An 18,843-nucleotide genomic window follows, 5' to 3' on the forward strand; every position below is an offset into this window, starting at 1 on the left:
CTTTCATTACAAATTTTATGTCTATTTTGCTCACAGCTTTATGAGTTGACTGCCCTGTGCTCTAAGCCCTCCATATAATAAACAAGCTTAAGGCTGTTGCTACCTCTTTGTCAAGTCGAGTTTTCCCCTATCTAATAACATTGGAACTTTTTTCGAATTTTTCTCAGTAAGCAATGAACAAATCCCTACAAAAATTTGCATGGAGTCAGGTCAATAATAAAGGATTCCTTGTATGAGCTTATAATTTTACTAAAAGCCTCCAATTAAGATATTCATTCCCCCCCCCCTTTTTATCATGTGAAGATTCTCAACAACGCATTGACGACACTCGGTTCTCTCTTCTAGCAGGTTGCGGAGGGTTACTTTGAGGTTGAACATTGTCCACAGCTGCGAGAGGACCCTTTTCAAGAATGACATATTTATGGCATTTCATTGAGGAGGCGTTGGAGTACGTTTTCTTTGCTGAAAGCAGAAAAAAAGAAATAAAAACAATGAGAACAAATCCATTCTTCTTTTACATTAGCTTTTCCCCCGTTCATGGATAGACAGTTGTAAGCAATTAGAAGCGAACTGTCTCTATTGAATAAAGATACTTTTAGGAGGTGGCTATTTGAAGCGATCGCAAAGCGCATTTATTGCTCATGCGTAAGCTTGAAATACGCTGACCATGTATTTAAATCTGAGCGGCTAAACAGGAACGCGAAAGCAATAAAATCGCAGAGAAAACGTCGGCTCGAGCGTATTTGGTGCAGGTCGGAACAATAGACCGCCTGCTGTTAAAAAGATTTCAAAAGGAAGAACAGAAAAAAAAGACGTGTTGCCAGGCAAGGGGGATTGTAGCAAGAAACAGCTGCTTGGAAGACTCTTTGTGCAGAGAATGGAACTCTGCTATTATAAAGTATGTGTGTATAACAAAAGAAAATTCACAAAAATAGAAGGAAATTCCGAAAAATAGCTAATCACAGAAAAATCTATGTAAAACGGTGATTTCTCGTGATACACTTGATTGACAGTTAGCTGGTGCCATGGTAGGCAAAAGATGAAACAACGAAATAACTTGAATTTGAGCCCCTATCTCCGGAGCTCGAACTCCGCTCCCAAACAGATAACCACAAGTGTAATCACAAAGAGAAATTTTCAGTTGTGTTTGAAAACGTGTCCTGTGTACATCTCCAATCATGATTAGTGTGTTTAACACAGAGGCGTTTATAATCGAAATAAAAAAAAAGGCCATGCCTATATAATTTAAGAGATCCGAACTACATGAATCGTGACTTAAAAATAAAAATGTGGAGAGAAGTGGCTGCGATATTTGTTCCAGACTAGGAGGGAATGGAACAGAATTCTCAGAATGAAGAAGGAAGAATATTCTTATTTTATGATTTCATTTAATACGTTAAGTAGAGCTACATCGAGCTAAATTGTATGTTCACTATGAATAATAATAATAATAATAATAATAATAATAATAATAATAATAATAATAATAATAATAATAATAATAATAATAATAATAATAATAATAATAATAATAATATACTTTGTTACAGTTGTGCCAACTTCCAATATACCTAATATATACCAAACCTTAAGGCGCAACAGCCCGAAAGGGTCAGGGCCGGCTATGCGGCATTTTATGGGGTGGATATGTTAGATGATGGAACAATTGACCTTAGATGGTCTAAGCCATAGATGTGTTCACAAGAAAAAGGCGAAAAATGCCTCTCTAATAGTTTGGTACTTAGGTATATCGAAAATGTTTTAAACAGCAAAGACCATAATTTTAAATTGGGATTCAATACATCTTATTCTCTTTCCAGTCTTTGAAATGACCGAAAAACTACGTTGCCAAATTATTTCGAAACTTAGTTTTGTAAAACAAACACATAATGTTTCAGTTTCCAGACATTTCTTTCCATGCAGCTTAGAAATATTCCTGGGAAAGATATGTAATTTTATTTTATTTATTTATTTTAACTGCAACTGCTCGTGTTTTATCAACTTTGTTCTGAAACTGAAAATAAGGTGCTAAAATTGGTAGAGAGTAGGAATTTCAGAATTAGCCTAAATCATGAGAGGAAAAAAATTAAAAGATTAAACCAGAGAATTGGTTAAAAATATCATGATGTAAATTTTATACTTGGTGTCTTGGAATTTAGCGGTCCTTTCAGCACCGAAGCTATACAAGATGTGAACCTACAGTTTAAGGTGGAATCTAAACAACCTTTATGCGCTGAAACTTTTCAATGATCTCCCACAGGATTCGAATCCGGAACCCCATTCTCCAAAGGCACGTGCATAGCTAGTAAAGTATAAAGTAGTGTAAATGTTGGAATTTATTGATTGGGGTCTAATATTTGTTTTCGATACAGAGGATATCTTAGAAAAAAATGCCTCTTGCTCCGTCTCTTTCGACTATATCAGCGAGGCTACATCAGACGTGAACTACAGCTCAACGTGGGACCCTAACCTAGGGTAACCATCCGTTCACTACCATTCCCGGCGTCCCGAAAAATTTTCCCGGGACGCCAAAATGTCCCGTATTTACGTACACTGGGTACAAAAAACTTTCCAATCTAAAATTTCCTAATTTATATTATTATTTTCTAAGCTATGTAACTATATTGGAATATGTCTAATTACTGAGCAACGTCATTACGACGTTTGCGATATTGGATGTGGTGGTTGCACTGTTTTCCCTCCTAGGCCTCCCTCTCAAGACTCCCACTGCGCAGATGACAGTGCAACGGGCTGAAAGTCTTATAAAAAACAAACTGTTTTTACTCTCTGTTTTGGGGGTGGAAGACTGAGGCGCTGTCATCAGAACAGTACAGTTTTTCCGTGATTTAACTAAGATATAATATACTGTCATTTACGAAAGGGGAACAAAGTATAGAACAATAAAACTGAAAGTAAAAAGAAAACTAGTTCTAAGTGAAATAATGTTTAAAAGTAAGAAAAAGAAAATAAAGCTAGTTGGAAGTTGAGAGTAGTTCGTTATAAATTCTGCCAGTGACAGATTTTGTTGTTGACATATTGATGAGTGTTTCATATATTTTCAGTCTTCTTGTTCACCTCAACCATAGGTTGGTGGGCAACATGGATATTTTAAAACTTTTCTGTCGCTTGGAAGAGAGAATGTTTTCAAAATTTGTTTTTTTGTTAGTTGCTGATAGTTACTTGTTATTTAATTAATTCCACGACCTTTTCAATAGGTTTTAAAACGAAAAAGTGTAAATTTGCCTTTTTTGTGAGAGATACAGAGAGAGAGAGAGAGAGAGAAAGAAAGAAAGAAAGAAAGAGAAAGAAATAGAGAAGGGAGAGCCAAAATATATATTTAGGGGAGCAACCTATCCAAAAGTAAAAAGTTGTCCCGTTTTTTCTAGTTGATGATTTGATCACCCTATCCTAATCACATAACCTCCTGCCTAGAATCGAATCCAGGTCTACCACGCCAAAGACACGTACGCTTACCGCTTAGTCACGAAGGAGCTCCATATATTGATGGAAACGAGACCGAGATTAATACGATGTTTTTCGACTCGAGACGAGACGGAGAGTGTATTGAGTTTCATCTCGTCTCTATACCATTCCTAACATACATACACATCCTTTTTATACAGATACACAGATTAATATGGATGTAGGAATAAATTGAAAAAGCAACAATCTAACACCAACTGAATTGTTTTCCAAGTTTGATTAAGATAAAGTAAGCTGTTTTGGTCGTTTACTTTGTCTGCACTTAGTTTCCTCTGGGTCTTTTTTTCTTTACATAAGAAGAAACTGCAGCTAACACCAATACTTCTTCGATAACCTTCATATCTTGTCACAAGAAACCAACTGAAGCAGTTCATTCTCATTCTACACTTCTGGCGCGGGAAGTGAAAAGAAAAGACCTGGAAACCCTGACTGGCTCATAGTATGATTTACAACTCTGGTGAAACTAAAATTACCGTGTAGCCACCTAGGCCGCGTTCGCTCTGGGGGGTAACGCTCGCTCGACTAGCCTAGTACTTAGTCCCCGGCTACTTTAAGCGATCGCAAAGCGTATTTATTGCTCCTGCGTATGCTTGAAATACGCTGACCATGTATTTAAATCTGAGCGGCTAAACATGAACGCGAAAGCAATAAAATCGCTGAAAAAACGCCGGCTCGAGCGTATTTGGTGCAGGTCGGAACAATAGACCGCCTGCTGTTTAAAAGATTTCAAAAGGAAGGACAGAAAAGAAAGACGTGTTGCCAGGCAAGGGGATTGTAGCAAGAAACAGCTGCTTGGAAGACGCTTTGTGCAGAGAATGGAACTCTGCTATTATAAAGTATGTGTGTATAACAAAAGAAAATTCACAAAAATAGAAGGAAATTCCGAAAAATTAGCTAATTACAGAAAAATCTATGTAACACAATAGGGTGATTTCTCGTGATACACTTGATTGACAGTTAGCTGATGCCATGGTAATCTATAAGCAAAATATTTGGCTTTAGGCAAAAGATGAAACAACGAAATAACTTGAATTTGAGCCCCTATCTCCGAAGCTCGAACTCCACCCCCAAACAGATAACCACAAGTGTAATCACAAAGAGAAATTATCAGTTGTGTTTGAAATCGTGTCCTGTGTACATATCCAGTCATGGTTAGTGTGTTTAACACAGAGGCGTTTATAATCGAAATACAAAATATGCCATGCCTATATGATTTAAGAGATCCGAACTACATGAATCGTGACTTAAAAATAAAAATGTGAAGAGAAGTGGCTGCGATATTTGTTCCAGACTGAAAGGGAATGGAACGGAATTCTCAGAATGAAGAAGGTAAGAATATTCTTATTTTATGATTTCATTTAATACTGTTAAGTAGAGCTACATCGAGCCAAATTGATGTTCACTATGAATAATAATAATAATAATAATAATAATAATAATAATAATAATAATAATAATAATAATAATAATAATAATAATAATAATAATAATAATAATAAATACTTTGTTAAAGTTGTGCCAACTTCCAATATACCTAATATATACCAAACCTTCAGGCGCAACAGTCCGAAAGGGCCAGGGTCGCCTATGCGTCATTTTATGGGGTGGATGATGGAACAATTGCCCTTAGATGGTTTAAGCCATAGATGTGTGCACAGTAGAAAGGCGGAAAATGCCACCTCTAATAGTTTGGTACTTAGGTATATCGAAAATGTTTTAAACAGCAAAGACCATAATTTTAAATTGGGGTTCAATACATCTTATTCTCTTTCCAGTCTTTGAAATGACCGAAAAACTACGTTGCCAAATTATTTCGAAACTTAGTTTTGTAAAACAAACACATAATGTTTCAGTTTCCAGACATTTCTTTCCATGCAGCTTAGAAATATTCCTGGGAAAGATATGTTTATTTTATTTTATTTATTTATTTTAACCGTAACTGCTCGTGTTTTATCAACTTTGTTCTGAAACTGAAAATAAGGTGCTAAAATTGGAAGAGAGTAGGAATTTCAGAAGAAGCCAAAATCATGAGAGGAAAAAAATTAAAAGATTAAACCAGAGAATTGGTTAAAAATATCATGATGTAAATTTTATACTTGGTGTCTTGGAATTTAGCGGTCCTTTCAGCACCGAAGCTATACAAGATGTGAACCTACTGTTTAAGGTGGAATCTAAACTACCTTTATGCGCTGAAACTTTTCAATGATCTCCCACAGGATTCGAATCCGGAACCCCTTTCTCCAAAGGCACGTGCATAGCTAGTAAAGTATAAAGTAGTGTAAATGTTGGAAGTTATTGATTGGGGCCTAATATTTGTTTTCGATACAGAGGATATCTTTAAGAAAATGCCTCTTGCTTCGTCTCTTTCGACTATATCAGCGAGGCTACATCAGACGTGAACTACAGCTCAACGTGGGACCCTAACCACATAACCCCCTGCCTAGAATCGAATCCAGGTCTACCACTTCTGGCGCGGGAAATGAAAAGAAAAGACCTGGAAACCCTGACTGGCTCATAGTATGATTTACAACTTTGGTGAAACTAAAATTACCGTGTAGCCACTTAGGCCGCGTTCACTGTGGGGGGTAACGCTTTGTCGACTAGCCTAGTCCTTAGTGTATACGAAAGGGAATATCACTTTATTATTATTATTATTATTATTATTATTATTATTATTATTATTATTATTATTATTATTAAAAGTTTTTTGAATAAAGTGGCATACAAAACATATAAAAATAATACAAAGGCCATAATATGCGTGGCTTTGAAAAATGTGCAGAATTTGTGAAGTTCCCACATGAAAGTCGTAAAAATACATAAACCTTCCATTATTTCCATTTCCTCCCTTTTCTCTGTAACATCAAAACAAGAAACCCTTTTACCATTTTCGTCTTCAGCACCCTTATCCAATAATGTCTGCTTATGTCTCCGTTACACAATACCTACTAAAGTTTGGAGAATAGTGTAATTTTTAGATTCACCCTTTTCTCCGCGACAATTCAAAACAAAAACTAATCTCGCTTTTTCAATGCTATTTTCGTGTTTAGCACTCTAAAATTGTCCAAAAATGGTTATTCATAACTCCATTAGAAAATCTATACTGAACAACGTTATTTACTAAAGCGTTTCTAGGAGCAGATTTTTATGTATAATCACTATATCTGTATCCGGCAACTGTTCATTGTCTTTTCTTTCCACCTGAAACAAATTTCAAATTCATTATCATCATATTTCATGCATAATATAAATTACTGCATATGTATAAATAACTGCCTTTGCAGTTATAGTCACAACTTCGTATACTATTTTAAAAGCAAAGCTACCTCTCAAAAAAAATTGTTCCGCACTTTTATACTAATTACACTCCAAGAAACTTAACGGAAACTACCACAGATTTCATATTACAGAAGTAAAACTGTTAATTTGCCCACATCTCTAAGTACGTTGGGTAAGGTTACCATACATTAGCATTTTTACAGACATGTCCACATTTTGAGAGTTAAAATTTCCATCCACATACATTTCCTGACCAAATTGTTTCGTTGTCTTGAACATGGCTAACTCTAGTCACACAGGGACTCTACTTCTTACTATTGTGTTTAGTATAAGCTTTCCGCATATTACCCAGGTAAGGAGGGGAGTACACGTAGAACTATGCTCACATTTTGACATTTCAGAATATGGTAACCCTAAAATTGGCCATTTTCCCAACTTGACCTTAGTTTTGTAGAAGTTTCATTTTCTCATTGATCAAGACATGCATTACATGCTACCGTGTAAATTGATTATCTATCTATCTTGGAATTCGGCCGCATTGAAGCAGTCTCATTTTCGGGTGTTCCCTACCTTTGGGCTCCTATTTACGTTTATATTGGGCACACGGTATAATATTTTCTTCATCTCTTAAAAACCTTGAACGAGAAGAACATCTATTACTGTTGTTTTCAAAGGTCAATATATCAAAGGTAGTAAGAGGGAAAAGCTGCTCATTAAAACTAATTCTCCCAAAAATACGAGAGACGCTAGTAGTGTTCCTTGGTTTCTATGTTAACTGTAAGTGATTTTTGAACATAACGATACCAATATTATACGACATTGCAAATAATTTTGTATTCCAGTTGAAATGGATTTATTGAGCTTTAGATAACCTATTATTTTCTTATTGGAAGACAATTCCGTCTGGAAAACACAGGAAATTTATAACAAATAAGGGCCAGTTCATATTGCAAAACGAAATAAAAAAAATTAACAGCATAGCTCCTTGTTGGTTATCTATCAAAAGTTTAAATGTTTCACAATAGGGATCGCTGCTTTACGTACTTTGCTACTTAGATGGTGTTTCGAATTTTCCTTGAACCAGAGATCTTATTTGCATGTAGCGTTATACGCGGAAGAAATGAAACTCTGAAAAAAGGATGTACCATAGATGTGATTTCTCGGTAATAGCATGTTATATACTTGCCACGTTCAAATCATCCCCAACGGGCTCCCTTGTACTTAAGCAGAAAGTTTACCCTAATTGTATTCATAAATAACACTCGAAACAAACTATAAACGGCACTAGCTAGGGATGCGCACGAGTCGAGACATGTCTCGAATCTCGACTCGAATTTGAGTCGAGACACACTTTGTAAAATTCGAGACGAGTCGAGACAAACTTATTTCTCGACTCGAATTTTCGATTCAAGACACTAGTCGAGTAGAGATTGCTCGTAAAAATCTCGACTCGACTCTAATGTCTCGAAAATCTTTCTATAATTTGTAATATTATTTTGAAGAAAGTATTCGCTCCGAAACAGTTTTGAAACCAATTTCTGGGAGCATCCATGTGTCTAGTGGAGCTCGAGCAAGGCACCACAACTGCCCAGGCGTCACACTGTTTGCAGACTACGTACACCCCTTCATGACGACCATGTTTCCCAACGGTAGTGGCACTTATCGACAAGATAATGCACCATGCCACAAGGCCGTTGTTATCCGTGCCAAAGGTGGACATACTGACAATTAGGTAGATAGTCATAATGTTCTCGCTGATCTGTGTGTATATTTTAACTTGTATATTTTTTTGTCTCGACTCGAATTTCATTAATGTGGTAGCTTGATGAAACAGTATTCCTTCACATATTTTTATACTCATGCGAAAATGTTTTAGTTGAATAAGTATGACATTGACAAACGGGTGTACTTCAATAAAAAGTAAGGCCTGTATTTTAAAATGAAGCATCAAAAGATAATGTATAAAATTAAAATTAATCTGTTAATAATATATGGTGTACTATTTGCATAATACTGTATGTGTTGTAGCCATATATAAAATTTCACTTCCACCGTTTGGAAATAAATATTCCATGTGTAGAATGCGTAAGTTTCAAGGTTATTATTATCAGGTTACACTATATCCTGTAACCAAGAAATAAATCCCTATTCATATTTCGAAAAGTTATAATAATAGAAAATGATATTTGTATCTACATTAAAAGTACCTATTTCATTATGTATAGATGTATTTCTTGTGTAATAAAAGAATCCCTGATACTACAGTTCACTTTCTCCTACAAATGCGCTCTGTAAGAAGGGTAATGTGTGGTCAGTTCCTCAATTTCCCAATTGATTCGCTTTACTGAATCAATACCGAAAAATTTGTCATCACTAGCAATAGAATTCGACAGCATTCACGCTAAGAACAAATTTGTGTAACAAAAGAAGGTTTATTTCTAAATTTTCTTCGCATGTGGTAAGAAAAATGATTACTATTTAGCATAAAAATTCTATAATAGTATTCAAAGTTGTTAAAGCGATACATATTATAATTATAATTATTAGTCCAAAATGCTACCTTAACTGGTTTAGCTGTTTCCGTGAGGTTACAAAAGTGAGAGAGCGCTAGTGTATTCAATGTGAAAACCCAGCTGGTGTCGGCACGGAAACAATGAATTGATTTTAACGTCCTTTTCAGCAGCGAGGCTATATGAAACGAGACTACTAATTAACGTGGATTCCGAACCACATGAGCTCCCGCCGGGAATCGAATAAGGATCTCCCATGCTAAAGGCCGCAGGGAAACGAACATTACCGGCAAGGGAGAACCGATGTGGTGACCTCACATTTTAACTAGGTTGCTAGTGTCAAAGCCGCACCGAGATTCCCTGCTCCTTACAGGCTGTTGTTCCACGGATTCCCTATAATAATAATAATAATAATAATAATAAAATAATAATAATAATATTTCACACAGGAGATTCATCTAGAATCACAGCCGTCTGTTAATTTATATTTGTATAACCAATCACTAAATCTAAGACTTTGAAATACACGAGATGCAAGAGGCACCTCGTGCTTGCTAGGTTTGAAAGTAACCACAAAAACTTCCAATAAGACTTGACGAATATACTAAAAGCAATAGGTTCAGCAAAGAAAATAGAGAGAGCCCACTCTTCCTGAGTGCCATAAATCTGTCCTCGAAAAAGGCGACAGGGCTAGAAACATTCATTCCGCAGATGCGTTATGGACAGAGTTTTAAAACCTGTTTTAAATGGCTAGCCCAAATTTCTCGCACGCTGCTAACACAAACAGGAAGAAAGCGAGATCGCACTGTTGCAAATCTTCACATGGAAAAAAAAGGGGGAATGAATAACTTAATGGGAAGCTTTTAGTAAAATTATAAACTCATATAAGGAATCCTTTATTATTGACCTGACTCCATGCAAATTTTTGTAGGGATTTGTTCATTGCTTACTGAGAAAAATTCGAAAAAAGTTCCAATATTATTAGATAGAAGAAAACTCGACTTGACAAAGAGGTAGCAACAGCCTTAAGCAATTATTGTAGTAGAAAGCGCATGGTAAGGAGCGAAGGACCCAGGGGGCGATCGCCTCTCAGAAGAGGAAACTTTCTTCTTTTATATATAAATAAAACCTAGAGTTCGGAGCTCTTAAAAGTAACCCTAAGTAGCAGTATTACAACTCACAGCCTCCGCAGATGTGCGTCCTGGATCTGCCCCTGATGGTAATCATATATGGATATATAACGTGAAGGATTGTATTGTTTGTGTCTTAACTAATATAGATCGTTTTCGATTATTTTTACAAACTAGCCTACTATCAATTTACCATATATAAAAAGTGCCGCTCCTACCCAATAAAGGAGAAGTTTAAAAAATGCTAGATGTATTGCTCATTTTCAATAAAGAGTTAATATACTGAATTTCAGCTCTGTAGGTTGAACGACTTCTAAGATACTGATTTTTTTTCGCAAAAATTCGGATCCCTACTATACTTTAGGGGATTTTTATAATGAAAGCAACATGATAACATCGAAGTTTGATTTAAGGCCTAACTATATATCAAAAGTCATTTCATTTGATTGCAATTTGGCCGTAATTATTGGGAACACATAGTTACTTCATTTTCAATATAATAATTTATATATCACAGTGATTCAAAAATGTATTTTTTGTAGTTAGCTCCTCTGAAAACTCATAGTCTCCAAAGCCAAGTAGTAGTTTAAGTCCTATTGCTATTATTACAATTACAAATATCAATATCCAAAATTGAATCAAGTTCTTTTTTCACCTAGAGATACTCATCCCAGGTAAGTAAACAGAAACAAATGAAAAAGGGAAATGGAAGCCTTGAAAGTAAAACGTAGAGAAATTCACCAATGTTCAGAAATACATTTTTAAATCACGCTCGACCCTACTCATAGGAGGTAAATACGCGGATCTGCTTAGTTGCAGTTATCGTTTTCTCCCACGTAGCATATATAAATATAGCAGGAATCAAATAACTGTTACTGGCGGTCTTTGTGGCCGTGCATAGTAGTGCAATGTGCTAGTAATTATAATTGCTCTTGGCGTGGGTTCAAACCCAGGTCAAGGAATTTTTCAATTTTTATAAAAATATAATACCCAAAAAGTGATTTACTTAAGTTACGTTTGCAGTTTCGCTATACTATTCCACTTTATAAGAAAAAGAAGGAGAAAAAGAAGAAGAAATAGAAGTAGTAGTAGCAACGGATTGGAAGCCCCGCATTGCTCATTCTTTTCCACATTGACTGCCATGACATAAATTTAAAATCAACTGCTTCTTCAATTTTCTTCTTCAACTCCAACAAAGTGACAATTTTCTTCTATTAAAACTATAATACACAACATATACACCAAAAGGTTTGGACCAGGCCCGCAACAAGCCAATGAGCTGAAACGACACCCTTCGTAGCGGAAAAACTAAAAACATGACGTCACAGTATATAATCTCGATTCCTACTATATGAAAACTTCGCGTGTTTCGCAAACAATTCATGCATACAAACGGGTCATCCTTCAGGCCTAATATGAGTCATAAATTTGTCTGAAACGTCATTGTGGAGTTGTTACTAAGTTCTTCCACTCTTACCAGAAATAATAATAATATTTTCGTTCGCCATTTTCAACACGTTCCATATATTCGTTCAACCAAAATTGATAAATAAGAACCATTCTTTTTTATATTTGATTCTATAATTTGTTAAACAATCAATGTAACGCATACATAATCCAATGACTTATCCAAAGAAAGGGTGTTTTTATGTATCGTGATGACGACAAATCCTACTTAGTTTCTGTTAAGGCATCCAAAGGTTCGATTTTCATATTGTCCACTAGCTGACACATTTTTCTCTCCCCTCTTTCCTTTTCAAAGTATCTCTTATAAGGCAATTCATCCTTATAGAGGGTCCACATTTTTTCACTTTTCTTAACTTTAGTGCGCTTATTTGCATTAGATTGAGGTCTCAAACATTCAGTAATAATAATAATAATAATAATAACAATAATATAGAAGATAAATTCCATATTAGAACACATTGTATTAAAATCTGTAAAATCACCCCTAGCTTTAGGCAAAAGTTACAAAATTGTCGGGATTGGAGAGAAGTGTCACGATTATCAGGACACACCATTATGAGTGTATCAGGATTCAATTCTTTTACGTCCCTGTTCGGGAAGACATTTTATGACTGGTTTCAGGATCAGTGTCGAGCTATTAGGATAGATTAGGGCATACCTCCGGGTACCCACCCCCATTGACGAGCCACATAATACGATTACAACTGAACAATATGTGTGATGGTCTGACCGTCTCCAATAGCCTGGGTTTGCAAAACAATCATGTTTCGCAGCCTCAAGAGACAATATACAAAATGTAAGTATAAATAACTCGCGCACGCAGAGGTTGTCTGGAAAAGAAGTGTAAAATCGTACTGCATAACCAAATGTGCATGGCAAACAAACCAAAATAGCATCACACAAATATATTTAGAGCTTACCTGAAATAAGATTTTATCCGCACCACAATACGAATACATTCCAAAAATAAATAAACAACAGAACACTTATGACACTTATTAATGGCACTATGTATGCAATTTATAGAAATGATTTTCAACACTGAACTTTAAAGAAAAATTAAATTGATATGAAAGCTATCGATTTATTATTATTTCACCTTCCCAAACAACACTTCAATTTTACATAATGACCATATATTATGTGGGTATTTCACTCCCTGGCCCATCTTCTAACGAGCTACGGTCACGTTATTCGCGTCGCATAAGTAAAACGAAATGACATCGATGATGAGAGAATCCAAAAACAATTCATCCATCGCTTCATAGTGAAAGGTTCCCAATTTCTTGTCCGAGCTGCTGCTTTCCTACTCTTACTAGATTATCGCTTGCCCATGGTTTAGAGTATGCAAATATATAAAATTTATAAACTAGCTTCTGGGTTTTTGATGTGGGTACTTAAAACGAAATTTTTCATTTTAATACATTGATAACTTTTCTACCTTTATACGTTGCACCACAAAATTTATAAAATTATATTGAGTGAGAGTCGCAAGGAATGACGTGTTGAATTTTTGAGTTTTAAAGTCTCACTGCTCACGCTTTCTCTCAACGCTTTTCTGCAGACAAAGAGAGCGGATTGATACGAATGTTACTAGGATATAGTTCCTATGATACTGCACATTATTTTTAAACATTTTAGCCAATTAAACGCCATTAGGAGAATTATATGTCAGTCAATTGAGCAACTAATATGTAGACACTGGATAATTCACTAAATATCAGTCAATTACTGATAACTGAACATGTTAATACTTTGGACAGCAGACTGCGTAGGAGTGAGTGAGTGAATGAGCAAATACCTTCGCAAATCCGGTTGGACGAAAGGTGCTGAAATGTCTTGAGAAGAGAGACACATTCTGGGTAGAAAAATTCCATGGTTTCGCTCTTCTGCGAATTTCGTCTCGTTAAGCACTACTTTTAAAAATACCAGGGGTGGATAACTTAACGTAACTGTAACGTAACGAAAATAGCTCTCTGTAACAAAATTATTGGTTATTTAATGTTGGTAGATACAAGATATAACACCAATTTTCGTTACGACGCTGTAACGTTATTCGAGGATGTAACGTTATTGTACCGTAACTAATTGAAGGAACGAATCTGTTTCGGATATTCCTTGGCACACTTGGTGGGAGAAAATCGACAACGGATACCAGCAGATTGAGATTCTTTCCTCTGCGGGTATCTAATGGAACGAATATGAGCAAAGCAGAAGCTATTTTGTTACAAATACTATTTGCCACACGAATAACACAGATGAACAGACAGGTTTGGTAAAGGTATTGTGTTCATCAGTTACAGATCTTATCAGATCGTTGGAGAGCTCCTCGGACATGGTATCAATTGTATTGTTCTTCAGAGGGTGACACTGAATTTCGTTCTTCAGGTGGTGAAGCAGAACGAAATTTCATTTTCATATGTTGTTATTGCAAATCTAAAGTAGAGACAAGGAGAAAAAAAACACTTGAACTATTTCTGTGAATATCATAGGAGAAAATCAGTCACATACAAGGAAAAAGGCAGGTGGAAGGGTTTGCAGGGCCAGGGGGAAGCACAGAGTGAGACAAAAATAGCAAAAGGGAAGGAAAATAGACAATGTCTTTCATTCTTCATCTTGCTCTGTTTTCATAGCGCTCTTTGCTGTCCACAAGAGTAGGATTAATTGATGTGAGACCTGTTCCATGAAAGAGGGCGCAAGCCTGTGAAAATCATATTATTATTATTATTATTAAAACAAAGCCCACAAAATAGGTAGGAAATTGCGTGATGCATGGCCACGTCATTGGCTATCAGTCTGCATTTTTTTTGTGATATTTCACCGTTGTTTGCTGATTCTTAATCCATGCACACTCCCAATTTATTCACTATATTGAGTCAAACTATATTATTATTATTATTATTATTATTATTATTATTATTATTATTATTATTATTATTATTATTATTATTATTATTATTATGTCTAGCTAGCGTAGCCTAGTGGTTAGTGTTCTTCCTTCGCAAAAGGGAGATCCTGGGTGCAAAGCTTGTGGCCTGCCACCCTGACCAGTTTCACCAGTTTTTTCGCAGTTCCACAAGGTGAATGTAGAGATGTTATCTTTAAGCATAAATCCTTCCTTATTTTCTTCTTTCCTTTTTCCATTATTGATGTTAGAATATTCTGTTGTAAATTTGCTTAGAGGCTGCATTTTAAACATTATCACACAAATAAATGAATGTTTAGAGCACGCCAGACACGCACCCAGAATTGTTTTGTTTGGAAGGATCCGAAGATTTTTGCGGGTCTAATACGTATATGTAGTGTTGAACCTGTGTTATTCAACACCCGAAAAGACGATAAGTAATTGTTAAATAGTGCCTTCTATTAAAAATGTTAGAGCTAGAGATATTAAATAAAATTTTTAGGCTGTATCAATCATTTCGATGTTAAACTAGTACACTTATGTTGAAAAGTTCACATATGTTCGTCGAGTTACGAAGTTTTGTGGGGAGGAATCTGAATCCGGTGGATACCCATGTAGGTCCTGGTTTCAATTCCCAGTCGGAGCGAAAGTATTTTTCGGTGTTGACTCAATATCTGGAGACAATGAAAAAGCTTACGGTAAACTAGCGGAATCCGATTACGTACTATGCGCCTTCCTTTTACTTGCATTAATAATGCTGTTGTTTGGGGTTGCAATTCATCAAGTATAAAAGGGGAGGGGAGGGGAGTTGGTAAAATCAATCTCACGTTGAAAGTTTACACATGTACATGGAAAACAATATTTCAATATAAAATTATTATGACAAAACTTGGTGTATATTTTCTTTATGACATCGTGAATATCCCTCAATTTGAGGTTAAAATCTGCCAAGAATAAAACTGTAAGTTCACCTCCCCCTAAATTATATATATATATATAATATATTCCTAAATTTTATATTCATTGACTGATGCCCTTCAAAAAAAAGCAATCCACATATATATATATATATATATATATATACGATAATTTTCATTAGAAAGTATTCGATTTTGGCATAGTATGTCGTACTTTTCTTTGAGGCTTCTCCATTATTCCCTATGCAGTGAGTTAACATCAGCAAGAAATAAGTTAGTGGGTTTACCCTCGTAGCCCCCCTGCATGTCTTTTAGAGGTCAACGATAATTTTTTTTTCCAATTCATTCGGTTTCGATACAATATGATGTACATTTTGTTTGACTCTTTTCCGTCATCCCATGGCTTGGGATTAAAATCACCCAAGAACGAATGGTGAATTTAACCCTCTCATGTAGTATGGATTACCCTCTTCCCTCGATTTAAATATATATATATATATATATATATATATATATATATATATATATATATATATATATATATATATATATATATATATATATATATATATATATATATATATATATATATATATATATATTTATTTATTTATTTCTCGGTAATTTCCGTTACAGCTGCTCGATTTTAGTGTAATATTACCCTCTTCCCTCGATTTAAATATATATATATATATATTATTTATTTATTTCTCCGTAATTTCCGTTACAACTGTTCGATTTTAGTGTAATATGTCATATATTCCTTAAGGCTTCACAATCATTTCCACTACTTCGATTTAAACTGAGTGAACTTACCTCCCTCTCACCAGGTTAATACATAAATTACTAGCTGAAATACTCGTACTTCACATGGATCAGATAAAATATCTATGTAAACAAACTGAACAACGAAAGAAAAAATATCAATCATTTTCTACTACTTTTACATATCCCGGTAAACTCCTCCTGAGACTCCTTGGTTCGAATTTAAAAAAATCGCCTCTGGCCTCCAGCCGATGGGGCTGTATTTTGAAGCAAATGCCTGTGCGAGTATTTCTGCGACCGCGAAAACTATGGATTTGACACTAATATCTTTCATTTTGGATTATTTTTACATGTATCGGTAAATCTCCCTCCGCAGGTGATTCCCTGCCGCATACAATGGTAGCTGAATTTGAAAGTCATCGCTAATCAGGGTGTCTACTAAAATTCCAAAATGAAATTTCGTGACTTTTTCATGACTTTTTCTTTCCCAAACCATAAAATTTAGTAACATTCTCAAGAGCAAATTTCGGTGCGAATGTGGACAAATTTTCATGCATGTGATAGAAGTGTGCTTTGCTTGCGATTTGGTAGCGTCTAAAGCCGACGAAGACATTTTTGGTGGTGAATTTTGACGTTTTATAGAACAAAAGTTGTCCAGTCTATACTTATATTTGTACAGATAAAAAAATCGTGACCTAAAAGCTTAATTACGTGACTTTTTCTTGACTTTCATGACCGTTTTCTGATTTCGTGACTTTTTCATGACTTTCGTGACTTTCGTGACCGATAGACACCCTGCTAATGGAAGTATCATCATTGAACTCAGCGACCGCGAAAACTATGATTTCGACACTTTGTTATTTTCTACTATTTTTTACATGTCTCGGTAAACGCCTTTCCCCTTCAGAAACCAGGCGGCACACAAACAAACACAAAAACAAACTCTTTATATCTATATCTATATCTATCTATCTATCTATGTGGATGTCTGTGGAAGTGTTCAGTTACATTTCACTCTGTGAATTGAAATGTGTATTGGTGGGTAATATTATTTGCACATTTGCATAATTTATGTTATTGAATGCCAGAATATATCTGGCAGTCTAATATAAATGGGTAACAATTAATTTCCCCTAGAACGGGATATATAAATAAAAAGAATTTATAACTATAAATTTGTTGACTAGGAGCCAATATGGCTGCCATGGCAACAACGTCTACTACTGATATTAATACAGATAACTTGGTAAATAACGGAAAACAAACAGGATTGAATATGCAACCTAATAAAAAAAATTCTGTGGTATTCGATAGTACTCCTGGTTTAGTCTTAGAGGACTATTTAGTGGCTGTTGCAGATAAAGTGCAAGGTATAAACATTGCTTATGCTTCTGGAATTAGTGGTGGCAGAGTTTGTATTTATTTAAATAGTGAAGATAATGTTCAAAAGCTTATTAGTGCAAGTGGATTGTCAATTCAAGGTATATTTGTGCCGGTTCGGCGCTATATCTCACCTGCAACGAAAGTTGTATTATCAAATGTTTTACCTGGCATACCAAATGATTTATTACTGAATGTTTTGAGTAAGTATGGAAAAGTAGTAAGTACGATAAGGCATATACCTGTAGGATGTAAACGTCCAGATTTGCAACACGTTAGATCTTTTCGACGGGTTGTGTATGTGTTGTTTGAGAATCCAAATGTGGTACCAAACTCTTTTCCTTTAGAATATGATGGTACTCATTACAGTATATTTGTTTCTAAGGACGATGTGCAATGTCTAAAATGTCATTCATACGGACATGTTGCACGAAATTGTTCCCTTGTACCAGAAAAGCCTTCAGTATCTAATGAGAATCAACATCAAGTTACGTTGGCTGATATTGTTAGTTCTTCCCAACAGGCAAGAAAAATTCCGGAAGTTAATGACAACAAAAATAGAAGTTTTCCAACGCCAATGAAATCTCAGCCAGAGAATGTACAATTAAGTGAACCTAATCCAATTGTTCTTCCAGTAAAAATAAAACCCTGAGTTCGACCAATGATCATAAATAGGCCTATTTCAGATATAGAATTCCCTCCATTAACTCCAGTTGAGGATAACGAAGACATATTCACTGATAAATCTAATTCAAATAATTGCACTTCGAATTTAAATTCTGGTAATTCAAAATCTGAGAAGGAGCCCAACAATCAGACTGATAGTCCAGATAATATGAATACTTATAATAGTATAGTTTATCAAAATGGTGGTGATGTAAACGACGATACAATTAACGATTCAATGTCTGACGATAGTTTTATTCCTCCAGGACAACACGAGAAATCTATTTCTAAAGAAATCACGGATCAACAAAATGATATGTACATCACGGGTATAAAACGAA

General features: G+C 35.2%; 1 protein-coding gene across 1 annotated transcript in view; it reads left to right on the forward strand.

The window, feature by feature from the left end:
* Window positions 1–18,843, forward strand: part of LOC145666021 (putative gonadotropin-releasing hormone II receptor) — a 683,846-nt gene that overhangs the window by 310,888 nt on the left and 354,115 nt on the right. The window lies entirely within an intron of this gene.

This window comes from Thermobia domestica, chromosome 12 (assembly GCF_964235325.1).
Source record: "Thermobia domestica chromosome 12, izTheDome1.hap1.1, whole genome shotgun sequence".
Taxonomy (NCBI): domain Eukaryota; kingdom Metazoa; phylum Arthropoda; class Insecta; order Zygentoma; family Lepismatidae; genus Thermobia; species Thermobia domestica.